At 41.5% G+C, this 15,050-nt stretch overlaps 1 long non-coding RNA gene across 23 annotated transcripts; it reads left to right on the top strand.

Annotated features, from left to right (window-relative positions):
- Positions 1-6,999: 6,999 nt before the first annotated feature.
- Positions 7,000-12,955, top strand: LOC123124683 (uncharacterized). Of its 23 annotated transcripts, none has more exons than XR_006461213.1 (10): positions 7,000-7,495; positions 7,705-7,779; positions 7,863-7,981; positions 8,382-8,519; positions 8,600-8,685; positions 9,523-9,707; positions 9,894-9,998; positions 10,878-11,051; positions 11,625-11,845; positions 11,926-12,955. It is a non-coding gene; the product is annotated as an uncharacterized lncRNA (long non-coding RNA). The 23 variants fall into 23 exon arrangements; XR_006461216.1 differs by having other exon boundaries at positions 11,574-11,845; XR_006461206.1 differs by having other exon boundaries at positions 11,478-11,845.
- The last annotated feature ends 2,095 nt before the right edge of the window (positions 12,956-15,050 follow it).

Genomic DNA, 15,050 nt, shown 5'->3' with positions numbered 1-15,050 from the left:
CGCAAGAGAGGTGGTACTCTTCCATATGTGCTTAAGTTATTGATATCACCCGCAAAATAGATCGTAATTTGTTTACTGTACTTTTCTTGTCCGTACCAAATCGTAGTGGCTAGTTGAAAGCAAACATTGGTTGCGAAGTAGCTTTGTCCGGTTTGCACCTTCATATCCGCCATGGCATGGGCACTATACTCGTAAAGCTTATGGTTCCCCCCTTTATATTCACTACCATCATCGTAGGTGCTTCGTGTCATGCTAGCACTGCTCCTCAAGACCTCAACCCAAAGCTTACGTGTTGAAATACGAATCTGATATGATGCTCATATCACTAAACTAGAGAACGTTTAATTGGTGACCTAATGTTCCTATATTCGTTTCGAAAAGCATGTGCGCCACCCACTGGTCCAGCTAGTTCCACTTTCCTGATTTTTCTCTTGATGCTTAGGGTTTTCCCCTTTTATCTACTATACTATGATCTGCGTAGGTGCTTTCTGTCGTACTAATATTACTCCAGCCTTCAAGCTAAACAACACACACTCAGAATTAGAAAGCTTAGTTGTTCAAATATGATTGTGATATGATACTGATATTAGTTAACTGGCACATTTAATTGGTTAGCTAAAGGTCCCACTTGAGTTTCCAAATGCATGTCGCGACATATAGAGAGACAGCATAATTGCATTTCTTTGTCACTTGTTGACCGTACTTTCTTGTCCATACCAAATCTTAGTTGTTATTTCAAAGAAAACATCGGTTGCTAACTACCCTTTGCACGGTTTGCAGCTTCAGATCTGCCATCCCACTGCCACGGTCAACACTGTACTCGTCATGCTTATGTTTTCCCCATTTTATGATGACCACAATCAACCTACGTGGTTCGTGCCATAATAGCACTGCTCCACCCATCGAGCTAAACAAGCTTAGTTGTACAAAATCATATCTGATATTATTGTTGATATTAGTAAAACCGAGAGATGTTTAATTGGTTAGCTAAATGTTCCTACTTTAGTTTCTAAATGCATGTGAGCCACATATGGAGAGACCGGAAAGAATAGTATTTCTCTGTGCGCTCTGGTTCATCATGGGTGGCCAACCAACATTGTATTGAAAGACTTGTAATATCTTCAATCTGCTTGCTCTTCTGCTCTTCTTTAAGATGATACTCTTCTCTTGCGGTCGACTTGTCAGGTCGAGTTGTTCTCCCTTAGTATATTTTGAATCTGTCAGGTCAGGTCGACTAGTTCTTCTTTACTATATGTTGAAGCTGTCATCCGCGAAGTGTCATCACTTCTGGAGCTCTCATATTTTGAGTAGTAGGCCACATTATATTAGTGCACACAACAAATTACAGCATGCATGGCATCTTTTAAAATAATTGCAGAGATAGCACAAAGGGGTTTACAAGGAGGCAATATTGGATTAGAATCACTTCTGCATTACAAAGAAAATCTCACTTGTTTTTATGTTTTCATGCATGTCAGATATTGAACATTATCAAAATGAATATGAGAATGGGCGCACGAGAGGAATATTGCGGAACGATCCACTGGCTAACAAACTTGGCATGGTGGAGGATGGCCTATCTTATTCACCCATCAAGGTGCTTGCTCTAACTTTGCAAAGTTGTATTGGTCGCACATATTTTGCATCTGACCTCTTGTATTACTTCCACTTTGTTACACCATATGCTTAGTTTAAGCATCATATATGAGTATATGCCATACCTATCCATTTTCTGTACCTTTTCCATGTGTCGTCACACTATGTTTTTCCAGTCAAATGTTGTTCTTTCGTAATAGATGTCCAAAAGGAAGAGGGTGAGTGCAGATACTCAAGGAGTACAAACTAGGTATTTGGAAAAGGTAGTTATACATGTTAAATCAGATAGATCAGCAGCCACAGAAAACATAGGCCCAACTGTACCACACTTTACCCCTACTCCAGTGGCCAAACCCCTATTAGAACTGCTGGGAGCCCAGCGTCAGGTACTGTCTATGATATCAATTCAAAATTTGAACTCCTAAATTTCTGCTTGTGCCTTACCTTCTCTCTTGTATGAAAACTAATTTTAGAAGAATCTCCTTGCTCAAAGGATCATACAATCTCAAAACAATAATGGACTCTGCATTGCTCTTGTCAGTACCTCTCTCCCTTTTGCCTTGTAATGTTGTATTTAATTAATTGCTATTTGATTATGTATCATCAGTCTGCACCTGAGCTTCATTATCCTCTATTTCTTCCAATATTATCTAATCTATATTTACTCTTTGCAAAATGTAGAATAATGGCAACGCTTATAAAGAATTTTCTTTGGGGAATTTATTGAATTATCCTTCCATCGACATGGAGAAGGGCTTTGTCCAGCCCGTGTTAACATGTAATGTAAGTTCATCCTTATCAAGCCTTCAAACTTTGTTCTAGTATAGATTTGGATAGGCATCATTTCCTCCACTGCTGTTTGCTTTGTTGTTTACATCTGATTGGATGTTTGCAACAAATACCAGTTTCAAATTGTAGTTGTAAAAACATGTTCCTTATGCAGAACAGATCCATTTATTTGCTTATATAATTGTGAAACCTGTTACGTGTCTCCTTGTTTCTCTTTTAGAGTCGTATCTCTTACGCCAGGCAGAACTTTAGGGGAGATAGTGAGCCAAACCATCTTGAGGACAGCGAGATGACCCCAAGGTCCTATCTTGATGAAGACAGTGAGTTGAAGCTATTCACCAGCAGGTGTGAGACAACCTCTGTGCAGTCGCTGCCTCAATCAGTTTGACTTCTTCAGTCTCAACTTAAAGCAGAAAGGCTTGCTTTAGCTCAGCTCTGACTTGAAGTCAAAGATGCAATGAAGATGTCAGAGGACTGCCGTGCGCACCATCATGCCTTAAATCTAGTGTTGATGCATCTATCGTTGACACAGCTGAGGTCTACTCAGCTTCCTCAGCTGTTTGGGGGGGGGGAGCGACCTGGCTAGGCCTAGTGCCTTCTGAAGTGCTCTCATTTTGGTATATTCTTTTGTCGGCGCATTTATTTGCACTGGTGGTGAACTTTGATGCCCAGTGGATGTAATATGTGTGATAGCCGTGATAGCCTAGCGTAAGTTGCTTGCTTATTTATTTCCTTGTTGTCTTGTTTATTTGTTTGCTTGTAGTCATAGCAGTTCTTTTTCCGCGGCTTGCTAGTGGTTGCAATAACCTATTTTTAAAACGAGGCCACAATAACCATGGGCTAATATTTACTGTAGTGACACTGGGCCTCCTACGGGCCATAGAAACAGTGGGCCTTCTACGGGCCGTAGAAACAATGGGCCTTCTACGGGCCGTAGAAACAATGGGCCTTCTACGAGCCGTATCATTAATGGGACTTATACGGGCAGTATGATCGATTGGCCAAACATGGGCCAATAATAGGCCGCAATATGGCCGTAAACGGGTTAGAGTTGGAATTGTCTGTTCATGGGTCGGCCATAACGGGCCATTGTTAATAGGCCATATTTGATGACGCTATGAAAACGGCCCAACGTATTAACGGACCACAAACGGGCCGACTGTAACCACGGGCTGAATTTGGCCCACAAGCAGAAAATGACAGTAACGGACCGTAAGTAAACGAATGTTGGAAATGAGCCCAAGAATAAATGGGCTCTGAGAAGGCCCAAAGATAACATGGGTTGGAAACGGCCCAACGGAATAACGGGTCGTTAATGGGTATAAAGTGATACACTGTTCATTACAGGCCAGTTTCACCACGGGCCGTTAATGGGTGTAAAGTGATACACTGTTCATTACGGGCCAGCTTCACCACGGGCCGTTAATAGGCCAAGAGTTACATAGGGCCTCATATGGGCCGAAAGACGTCATGGGCCATACATGGGCCAGAAGTGAAAATGGGCTGGAATCATATTGGATGGCCCAGATGACGCTACTGGGCCTAATTTGGATAGGGCGTAATGGGCCTTGGGTTAGCGGGATGTAAATGGGCTATATGTGAACAGGCCGTTAACAGGCTTTACATGGGTCGGCCTGCCATCTTTTGACCAAGTCAAACGGGTCGGCCTTTTCACAGGAATGGGCCTCTGTTGGGCCGTGCCACGTGTCGACGTATCATAGGCGCCTTCTGTCCAATGAGTGGATGACATCTGTCCCAACGATGAGCCGACACGTGTTTCCTCCAGCCAATGATGATTTTACACGTGGAAAATCCCCATTGGTCGGGGCTGTTAACGGGTTATCGGATCCAAAACCCGACCTGATAGCTTAACGGCGTTCCGTTACGGTGGATGCCACGTGTCGGTCACCCTTGACGAAAACACTTCTGTGACGCGCAATTTATAGTCATGGAAGTGGACACTTCCGTGATGATAATTTTGGTAATGTCATGGAACACTTCTACGACAGCACAGGTATGACTATCTTGATTCTGTCATAAAATCGTCATGGATGTACATGCATGACAAAAAATGCGACCTACTGTGACAAACACGTATTATCACGGAAGTGTATTCTTTTGTAGTGATAGTACCCTCCCTCTACTGTCGCTAGTTCTTTGTGTCTTGAGATACTAAGCGCTACTACCATCCTGCCCTCCCTCTTCTGCCTCTAGTTCTCTATGTCCTGAGATACTAAGTGGTAGTACCGCTTGTGAGGACGGTAGTACCGCTCCGGCGGCACTACCGCACCTGAACTTGCTTTCTCTCAGTGCTACACCTAGAACTACCTATATAGGTTAGAGGGGAGAGGGGGGCTGCCACCAAGGGGGCGTCCAACCAAGGGGAGGAGGAGTTGGACTCCTCCCCCACTCCTATTCGGCCTCCTTAGGGAAGGGGCGCCTCTCCCCACTTGGGTCCTTATGGCCCAAGTTACTTTCCACCTCTTGGCCTTTTAGGACCCGTTGATATTTAAATTAAATATAAAATGTTCTAAATACTTCTAGACCATTATATATATATATATATATATATATATAATTTAACATCTCTAGAAACATTTTCCACATATATATAATTAGTCGGTAATATCCGGTATTACCTGATATTCACCGAAACCCTTCCAGTGACCCCAAAATGCTCCCAGAACCTCTCAGAACTATTCTGGATATTAATGAAACAATTCCACAAATATATTCTCATTACTCTCGTACTACCAACACTCAAAAGATCATGATTACCTTAAGCTTGTGACCCCGTAGGTTTGGTAGATCATAAACATGAACGAAACCCCTTCATCCAATGACCGATAGCGGAACCGTGGACATCCATATTGGTCCCTATGATTACACGAATGATATTCGAGTGAGCCTTTGCTTCGCGCTACTAAAACTCGGTGTGCATCAGTATCCTCCTGAGTCATCACCATGCTCACTATACCATTGCTCCTGTTATCGGTTTTGTTCTTCTTTCTCATTGACGTGTTCCGACATCCTGTGTCTGGCCAGACGATAATGGATGCCATCACACCGAGAGGGCTCTAAGAATATCTCTCCATCGTCGGAGGAGCAAATCACACTCTCGATCTATCTGGTTACTTGTCAAACTTTCCACTGAGCCTGAAAGTTGTCGTTATGATCACCTTGTTACAGATGACGTTTGAGCAACCCCAAAGCCCACCATGCGGTAGGAAGTGACCGAGAAACTCTCATGGTTTGAGGAACTAAAATTCATGCTAACACTTCGTGTTATAACAAATGATTTCAGATGATATAATCACAAAGTATAACAGATAAGTATTGGGCCAATTCAATATGACCGTTCTTCTAACGTCATACACTCACACCCTCAATGTTGTTTTAGGACTATCGTTACACTTAACGATATCCTAAGATTTGGAAAACATGATAACCAACAACACTTGAGCTAGTCTTAGAGGCGAGACCGGGAACCTATTCTTTACCATTTATCATTTCACACGTGCATATGAGTTTCCACTTAATCACATATTCCAAGATCATATCAGTTATAGTATGAAATATAAACTCTTAATTATGAATATAGAAATATAATAATACGCTCTAGGGCATATTTCCAACACATGGAGGCAGCAAGGTTGATGAAGATGGCTCCGGCAATGGCTTCCTCCTCCAGCGGGGCACCTGAACAGGGCGCCAGATGGGATCTCTTCGGAACAGAGATTTGCGACAACGATAAAATTCTTCTAGAGGCATGACCGATGATTTTGATATTTATAGGAATTTATGGCGGTAGAATCAGGTCAAGGCGGTGCTTGTGGGCCCCACATGGACAACGGGCGCGGCCATGGCTGGCCGCGCCACCTGTCCTTGTGGGCCCCTCTTGTCTCGGCTCGATCTCTCCCAAAGATTCCGTTGTTTATTGTTGCCCAAAAAAATGTGTTAAATTGGCAAGGCATTTTGACATCCGTAGATATTGATTTCTCGCGAAATAAAGAACAAGCAGAAAATAGGAACTCACATTCGGTACTAAATTAAAAGTTAGTATATAAAAATAATATAAATAACTATAAAAATATATATAAATGATAATATAATAGCATGAAATAATGATAATAAAAACGTACGTTTGATACGTATCACATGGTCTCCCCATAGTGCAACTTCATGGTCGTTTTGATTTTGGAAGCACAATATTTTCATCTATCTAGATTGGCATGTCCATGCATCAACACCTTGGATGACATCTGTATGTTTTCCTCGTTTTCATTTGGGAAGCACTTTCATTTTATCCAAGGTGTGATGTGGACGCATCAGGGCCTTGTATATTTCTTCTTTGGATTTTTCACTTGCTAAATAACCTGCTAGACAAGATGCAATTATTTTAAACAATTATAGAGAGTAACATTTACCTTATAAAGCCTGAAGAAGAGCTAGGCACGACGAAGGTAGCCACGCCGCCCCTAAATCGCTATCAACAGTGCTGCCGCCACCGCCTGTAAATTTCGTGCCCCGCCGAGGACATTTTAGTCTTTTCACGTGTAGGGGTATAAATTACAGTCCGTGGAGAAACAAGCAGCGACACCGCACGCGCGTGCACCTCCTTAACCCTAGCCGCCTCCCCACCTCAGCCCCCCGGTCCCCGGCGGCTCCCCCCTCGTCCTCACCCTCTCCCTCTCTTTCTCTCTCCCCCCGCCATTGTCGACCCCCACGGTTGGTTCGCCGCCTTCCTCTTCTTCGCCATCGACGTGGACGTCGGCGTGCGCGCGCGGGCGGCAGAGCTTGCTGGCCGGCTGCGTGGCGCGCCCGTGCTGTACTGCCAGAAGAGCTTGATCCGCCGGCACCGGCCAGGCTCTCGACTGACGGGCTCGCCGGGTCGCCGCCCCTCACGCCGCGCCGGCTAGGGGCGAGAAGGCGGAGGCGGGAGCGGCTGCTTCGGGCCCCGATCTGGGGAGGGTATGAGGCAGGGGAGGACGCCGTCCCTTTCGTTCCCTCTCTGATTCGCCCTCTTCCCTCTTTCCTCTTTCCATCCCTCACTTCGCCCTCAGGTCCGAGGCAACGAGTTTGCTTCCTCTGCTCCGTTCATGTCATTGAGGTTTGTTCTTCTTCCATCCTCTTCTTTCCTATTCGTGTGTTGTTGATTTTATTTTGATTATAACAATGAATCTCCATAGATTTTCCTATACTCAGCAGAAAACTTAGATCCCTTCTTCACTGGTTTCTTCTTCCTTCTCTGTGGATTTTCCTATACTCAGCAGAAAACTTAGATCCCTTCTTCACTGGTTTCTTCTTCCTTCTCTGTAGCTTTTTCCTTGGCCATAGCACCACATTTGCGGCAGCACACCAGAGTCAATTTGGTTGACTAGCAACAGAGCAAAGGTGAGGTAATTCCTAATCTGATAATTAATTGCCTACATTTTCCTATCTTCAAGGGGCTGCTCTTTGATTCAGAGTAAAATCAGGTCTTCACCTATGGAGGAGGTAGATACTGACGGAGTGTATATGACCAGGTGTCCTCCAGGTTCTGCATCATCAGTGTGTACCTCTAGATTCTGCATCATTAGTGAGCAACTTACCTAAGGTTAGTTTTCTTTGTACTTCCAGCCCACTCTGCTCCCATTTCTCTCTCATATTCACATTAATCAGGGGCTGCTATCTGTGCAATCATGATGGTTTCTTTATGCCATCAGACCCCATCCTGTAGTGTCATTTTCCTCTCATCAGGTAGGAGAGTTTTAATAGATATATTGATAGCAAACAATAGCATTAATAAGAACCTGGTATATGGTGGTTTTCTCTGGGTTTTCTTTAAACAGTAGCCCATATCTAATTTTCCATTAATTTAACTTTGGTGAGTGAGTCCCACTTAAAAAAAAGCCAATGGAAAGTGTGTGATGCATTATCTACCTTTGAACTACCTACTTCTTGAACATTTCCTTTTAGATTGCTTACGCCTTATGTGCTTTTGCATTTTAATGCAGCAAATCACCCTGCCCTACGAACCACCATTGCAAGTTGTTCACTTAACCTTCCAAAGCCAAGGTTCCTGTGTCGGCTTCTGTCGATAGTAGAGAAAGTACTTCAGTTGAAGATGCTATTGACCTATATCCAAGGAAGATGTTAGTGCTTCTGTTAAATTCAACTACTGTTTTTCCCTGTTACAAATTTCTTCCACTGATGATCCCCACATGAAAAATAGGAAACTAAGCTGGATGGTGAGAATGCTGATGCTGTGGTTACCGGAGATGAGAAGAACGTGCAGTCTGACCAAACCTAGCCTAAGAGGTAGGAAATCTCTCTTACATCAAAATCATTGGTTGGCAGTTGTACTGTGTTATTTGGCTCTTTAATGCTGGTTACTGAAATCTTGCTTACCTTGCTTGTTGACTACTAACAGATTATAATTATCTCTTCTAATTGGCTTCTTGGGCCGATGGCGCAACAATAAAATTTATATATTGCTTTTCTTGCTTACCTTGCTTGTTAACACAGACAGCAACGCCACGTTCTTACTATGTTCCATTAAAGCAGATAAGAAGATAATTTATTTTGGGTAAATTTATTAATTGCTTTTCTTCTCCAAGCTCACCAACCTAGCTTTAACCAAAAAAGAAAAGGAGCAGGCTTGATTAGCTTAAAAAAGAAAAAGATTTCAAAACGGTGTGGTGATAGAATTATGTTCAGCTTGTTGCTTTGGGTTATTCTTGATAAGCAATTGGGTAGTGGTTGCTGTTTACTCATAATGGATGGATTGGTGGGAATGAGTTTATGAAAGCGTAATTCAACTGTTTATGGAAGTAGTTGGATGAACATGCATGCTGTATGCAACTAAACTGATCTGGTTGCTTACCTGCAAAAAATAAACTGATCTGGTTGCTTGGAAATCTTCACCTAATATGTTGTGCACTGGTCTGCATTTATATTAGCAGTTGTGTTTTTATTTTTCTCTTTTGTGATAGTTTAAGGTGAGAACAGAGTATTTATACTTGGGGCACGGACTACATACTTTTCCTAAGTTTTTAGGTGTGACCATGGGATACACCTACTGTATTTAAGGCGTGTTGTTCTTTCTTGAATAAGGTACTGCGTTGTGCTTGAATGCAATTGTCTTGATTTTGACAGCAACCGAGCCCAATCAACAATTAGTAGAAGTAGTTATGAGATGAGGCAGAGGAGAGCAGAGAGGACCGGAGAAGGAGTTGCAGACCTCGCCAACAAGGCCGTGACCCTGCATCACTAAAAAATGCCCCGTATTTGTTTTTCATGCTTGGGTGATGGCTGACCATGGCATGTTCTTATTAGTTCAGGTTAGTTTCTAGCTGCCACTTTGTTTTACCAATTTCAGGTTGCTTCTCCACGAGTTTGTGTGTAGTTCCTTCTGCCCTGGAGCACCTTTGCTCATTGACCACGTTGATTGCTTATCTTTTGTTCCCTTCACGTCATTTGCTTGCACAAGATTTGTTGTTGTAAAAGAATTGCAATTATTTTTGCAGGTTGGTCTCTCCGGTTCTTTTTGCCGATGGCTTGATGTACGCACTGGCAACCTCTTACTGGCATGCCTCTGTTCGAGAGATGGGATATGAAGAAATGGCATTCTGGTATGTTATATCATTTGAAGCAATGACACTTTATTTTGGTTCACATTTCTTTACAGGTTGTTGTATGCAGAGTTTATGAGGTTGCACTGCACCATCAAACTATGCTCCATGTTAAGCAACATCCAGAACTGCCATTATATATTTAATGTAGTAGGTTGATGCAAGTTTGTAACCAGTCATGGATTTAAAATAGGCTTTCTACCTCTTTATTTTGGCCGGCATGTTTTGGCATGTGTTTTTGTCATTGATCTGCTATATATTAATTACATTTGAGTAGACTGTTGACTGAGAAAGCCTGAACATGTTGTGTTTTGATTTATGAGGACTAATAGATAGTTTTCCCTCGGGTTTATTTATTTTCTCTCCACACTTTTAATTCTACATAAAAGTACATTCTATTGTTATTTGTTTACTAATGCAATATATGTACCCTTAGTTGTCTCAACTTCATCAATTTTAGTTTGTGTTTTCTGCGGCGCAGAACACAGTTCAAGGCAGTGCTGTGTCAAAGATCTGTGCCAAATAATTAAGCTGATTGAAATATCAAACTTTGGGTGCAGTCATCTTGGTCCTGTATATATGACTGTCTGATACAAAATCTGGACAGTTCTGTCATGCCTTTTATCTTCACATCTGCCTTTCATGAATTTACTAAAGCTTTTTTTTACTTGATCTTATTTGCAGCTACGTTTATCCAGGTTATAGGGCCTCTATAGGAAACGTAATAATCTGAATTCCTAAGTAAATATAACAGCTCATTTTCTTGCTTAAATTTGCCATTCTGAAATCCTAAGTATTTATAACAACTCAAGTGTATCCATATACTAAGATATGACATTAGATTTTCTTCTTACTTGGATCTTTTGCCATGTAAAGTAGATTGTCCTCGAGTCGCTGTTGTGCTACTGCTAGGCACGAACAGAATGGCCTCCTCTTATTGCGAACCACACTGATGTTGGCTTCTGATTTCTGCTGTAATGGATTATTTACTATGGACAAATATGACAACATTCATTTGGAGCACCGTTTCTTGAGGCTATGTTTCTTCTACAGGTATACCATTATCGTTGGAGCGTATACTATGTCTATTTGATATATCTATGAATATATCCTTCCAGAGAATATTTATTTTTGTATTATATACTGGATGGAAATAATTTCTTGCTTATTGTTTATGTATGCCCAAACCAATGGTAGCTGCTTATTGTTTATGTATGCCCAAACCAATGGTAGCTGCTTACTGATAAAGGAAAGGTGTAATATATGTGTTATAGAATCCAACAGATCACCTGCTTACTGTTTATATATGCAAAGAGTAATGCTTGTTGCCCACTTATAATAAAGGGAAGTTAACTAGCAAATAAATAATCTATGGGTTGCAAAATCCAGTAGACCATGTGCTTACTGCTTTCATACATGGTCGTCTGCTGCTTCTTATTCCTTTGTAAGCCTCTGATTCCAACTATGGTGTGCTTCTAGGTTGATCGTCCGGCTGGGCAGTAGGTTGATTTCTCTCCTTTGGTTGGCTTGTTATCTGCTGCTTTGCCTAACAATGTTTGTGCTTGCTCTTTACAGCTCTCTAAACACGGCCTGTCATGTAGGTTTCTAATTCATTCTATTCTACAGGTCTTGTTGTACTTGCATTGCCTTGCCTTTTTATCTGCTGCTCTGTTGGCTGGGCGACTACTTCTGCTGCTATATTGATTATTGTCGCCTCTTTCTCCATTGTAAGGTGTTGTGTTCAGTCCAGCGCCGTGCCTACGGCACAAATTCGTTGGCCTGAACAACGCTCCCGGCGCCGTGGATGCACCCACTAGCAAGCTCAGGCCAAGGGATATATGATATCGGTACTTTTTATAACTGATCCATGTTCTTGGAATACTTTATTTTATTTCATTAATAAGCAAGGGTGGATGGTGGCTTGCAGTGTGCTTGTACTAAAAAAGGTGTTCTGCCATCCCATGGATTCTAGCACAGCTCGAAGCGGCCAAGTCAAGGAGGACCTATAAAATTATCTGATCGTCTCTCTCTTTCTATATATGTGTTGTCTGGTGCATGTATGGCTGAGAATAGGGAGAGAGAGCAAGCTTAATTTTCATTGGGCATTCAAATTCTTATTTTGCTTTTCTCAGATTTTTGGCTGGGTGTTTAAACATACTTGCACACACTGGTTTCAGATTTCAGTGTAAACTACAAATAGGGGACAAATTCTAGTGATTTTTCCAAATTAGAAATAGGGGGAAGGGAAACTATTGATTATTGTGTGCATGTATAACTAATTGGATTACTGGTTGAACGAGTGCTGATTTGAGAAAGAAGAAATAGGGCCAATAAAATTAGGTGGGAGGTATGCTGATCGGTTCATTTTAGCACTACTAATCGACCGCTTGGCATCCTGAAGGTATGATGCATATTGCCTTGCTCTGATTTGCTTATTTGAATGTGTTTGTGTACATCAAAGTTCATTTCGTTACTTTTGCTCTTTGAGGGATATAGGAGAGATATCTATTGTTGAAATTTGATGATAAAAATATAGCCATTATTGTTACAAGCATTATTGTTCCAGTTTTTTTTACTTATTGATCATGCCATTTTTCTTTCTGCCTTTGTAGCTGAAAGATTAGTGAGACTGACTAAATTCTAAACATGTTACATGTGAGAGAAATAGCATGTTGATTTATTCTTGAAATAATCATAGCTGAGGGACGAAGTTCGTAACCGAGGGTCATGTGCAGAGCTGGAGGAAGAAGTTGCGAGGCTTGGAACTCTCCTTGTGAAGGGCTCAGGGACAGCACTGAGGACAATGCCTCTTTAATTGTAATTGTGATACTCCTTATGCTAAAATGTTGGTGGTTAGTACAGAGGTGATGACATTGTTTGGTTCTCTGGTATTGATTTCATGATTTGTGGTTAATACATGATGTAATACAATCCACATTGCATTATATTTCCAGTTACATCTCCTACTTACTCACTACTAACATTCTTTCTAATTCGCTTCTTGCGCCATTGGCGCAACCAGGTCATCTAGTACGATTAAAGGATACATAGACACATGTAATGAGATGAGGCATTAATATAGATAAATGAGGCATAAGAGCACACTAATACTAACCTATCCGTTAGTCATTGGATACCAACATATTCAGCTGGAAAAATGTTAGAAACCTAACTGTAGAAGTGCATGCTCTAGCCAATGCAACCAAAAAACCGATCTGAGAGAAAAGACTAGGCAGCACATATACGTCAACACTTTCCTTCACGTGTGGCTCCCTCGGGTCTAAACGTGGACCGAAAATGGGCTGCAATTTAATTGCGCCACCCGGGTCTTGAACTCAAGACATCTTGGCTTCGATATCATGTAGAAGTGCATGATCTAGCCAATGCAACCAAAAGACCGATCTTATGAAAAAGACTAGGCAGCACATTATACGTCAACACTAACAATATGTTGCTTGAATTCGTCCTTGCGCAGAACCTGCATTTTTGTGTGGGCACAAAGCATCAGTAAAGAAAATAAATTCCAAAGATGGAGTAAGAATTGGGGGAGTAGGAGATGTAGGAAGGAGGGAGAATTGGAACGAATTGCAGACCTAAGAATCACCCATCGTTGTTGGCAACTAATTTGTGGAAGTAAGGAGAGAGGGGAACGAGCGGCGGCAAGGTTGGGATTATATGGGCGTGCATGAATTGAATGAAAATTATGAATCCAATTGTAACTAACCTGCAATAATCAACATCCAACGCATCGATTGTTAGTCATGGATGGTTAAACTCTCAAATCATCGTTTGATTGACGATAGAACTTTAGAGGGCACATGCTTGTTTGTCGCCACAGATCATCGTGCTGCGCATGCTGATATTGATATAATTTATTCTATTAACATAGTTAAGATTGTTAAATCATATTCTTATGAGGTTATCCAATTAGGCCCTCGTGTATGGGTGACAATGGAGTGGATTGGACGAATTTGGGTGTAATACATATTGTTGGCAGAACTTAACGATGGATACGAAAAGCCTCCATATTGTTGGGTGACAATGGAGTGTGGCTTCAAAGAGGAGTTAGTTTTTTTTTCAGGGAAAAGAGGAGTTAGGTTATGGTAGGTTTCCAATACGATTGGGCCACATGTCTATAAAAATATTTTCACATGCATAAGTACGAAATTTTTGTTTGGGCATGCATTTCTGTTAGAGGTTTTCGTTTTTGATCTATATATTTTTTCAGTTTTATTCTCAAATTGCACCTTTCTACATTTTGAAACAGAAGGAAGCCTTTCATGCCATTTTTTGCTCGCGTGTTACTACCTCCGTCCTGATTTATTGATCCCCATTATATTTTGTGTCAAATTTTGACCATAAATTTAACTAGCAACATTTTATTAGTTAAATTTATGATTAAAATTTGACACAAAATACGATGAGAACCAATAAAGTAGGACAGAGGTAGTACCTCCTAATGTTGGAAATTGAAGGATATAGTTCCTTTTGCATTATGGGAAGAACGACTGGCCAAGCACCGAATACCGTACCAGTTCAACGCACGGACACATTATTTTCAACCTTTTTTGTATTTACCTTTTTTCGAAGTGTATTTACCTTTTCTTGTTGTTGAGTTCATACTAGTACTATCACGACGCATAAACCATTCCCCTACTCGCATTTCAATGATTGCAAGCATGCATAAAAAGAAAATAGAAATAATCAACCCAAAATATTCTCGCTTTACCTTTCGTTGATCTGCCTGCGGGCATCCTAGTTTCTGCTACATGCACCAAAGAGTGTGGCTGCATCTCCAATAGGGTTTTAGCTCACCTAACGTATCCACTCGGATCTAATCAGTTCTAGAAGGCCCAGCCAAAAGAGCAAGAATACACGAAGGCTCGGTATAGCATAGCAGACGACCAAGCGGCAGGCTTTGGTTAGCGATCTGAAAAAATGTACAGTAAACCAAGCAAATAAACTCGGACTGGGTGTCATGATCCTACCTAGGACCTCTTTTAGAAACCTTCAATCTATTCATTTTTTATGATAGTACAAAAAACATGGGAG

The sequence above is a fragment of the Triticum aestivum genome, chromosome 1B (assembly GCF_018294505.1).
Source record: "Triticum aestivum cultivar Chinese Spring chromosome 1B, IWGSC CS RefSeq v2.1, whole genome shotgun sequence".
Classification (NCBI taxonomy): Eukaryota; Viridiplantae; Streptophyta; class Magnoliopsida; order Poales; family Poaceae; genus Triticum; species Triticum aestivum.
Note: the sequence above shows the minus strand (reverse complement) of the source record. Positions and strands in the feature narration are given on the sequence as shown.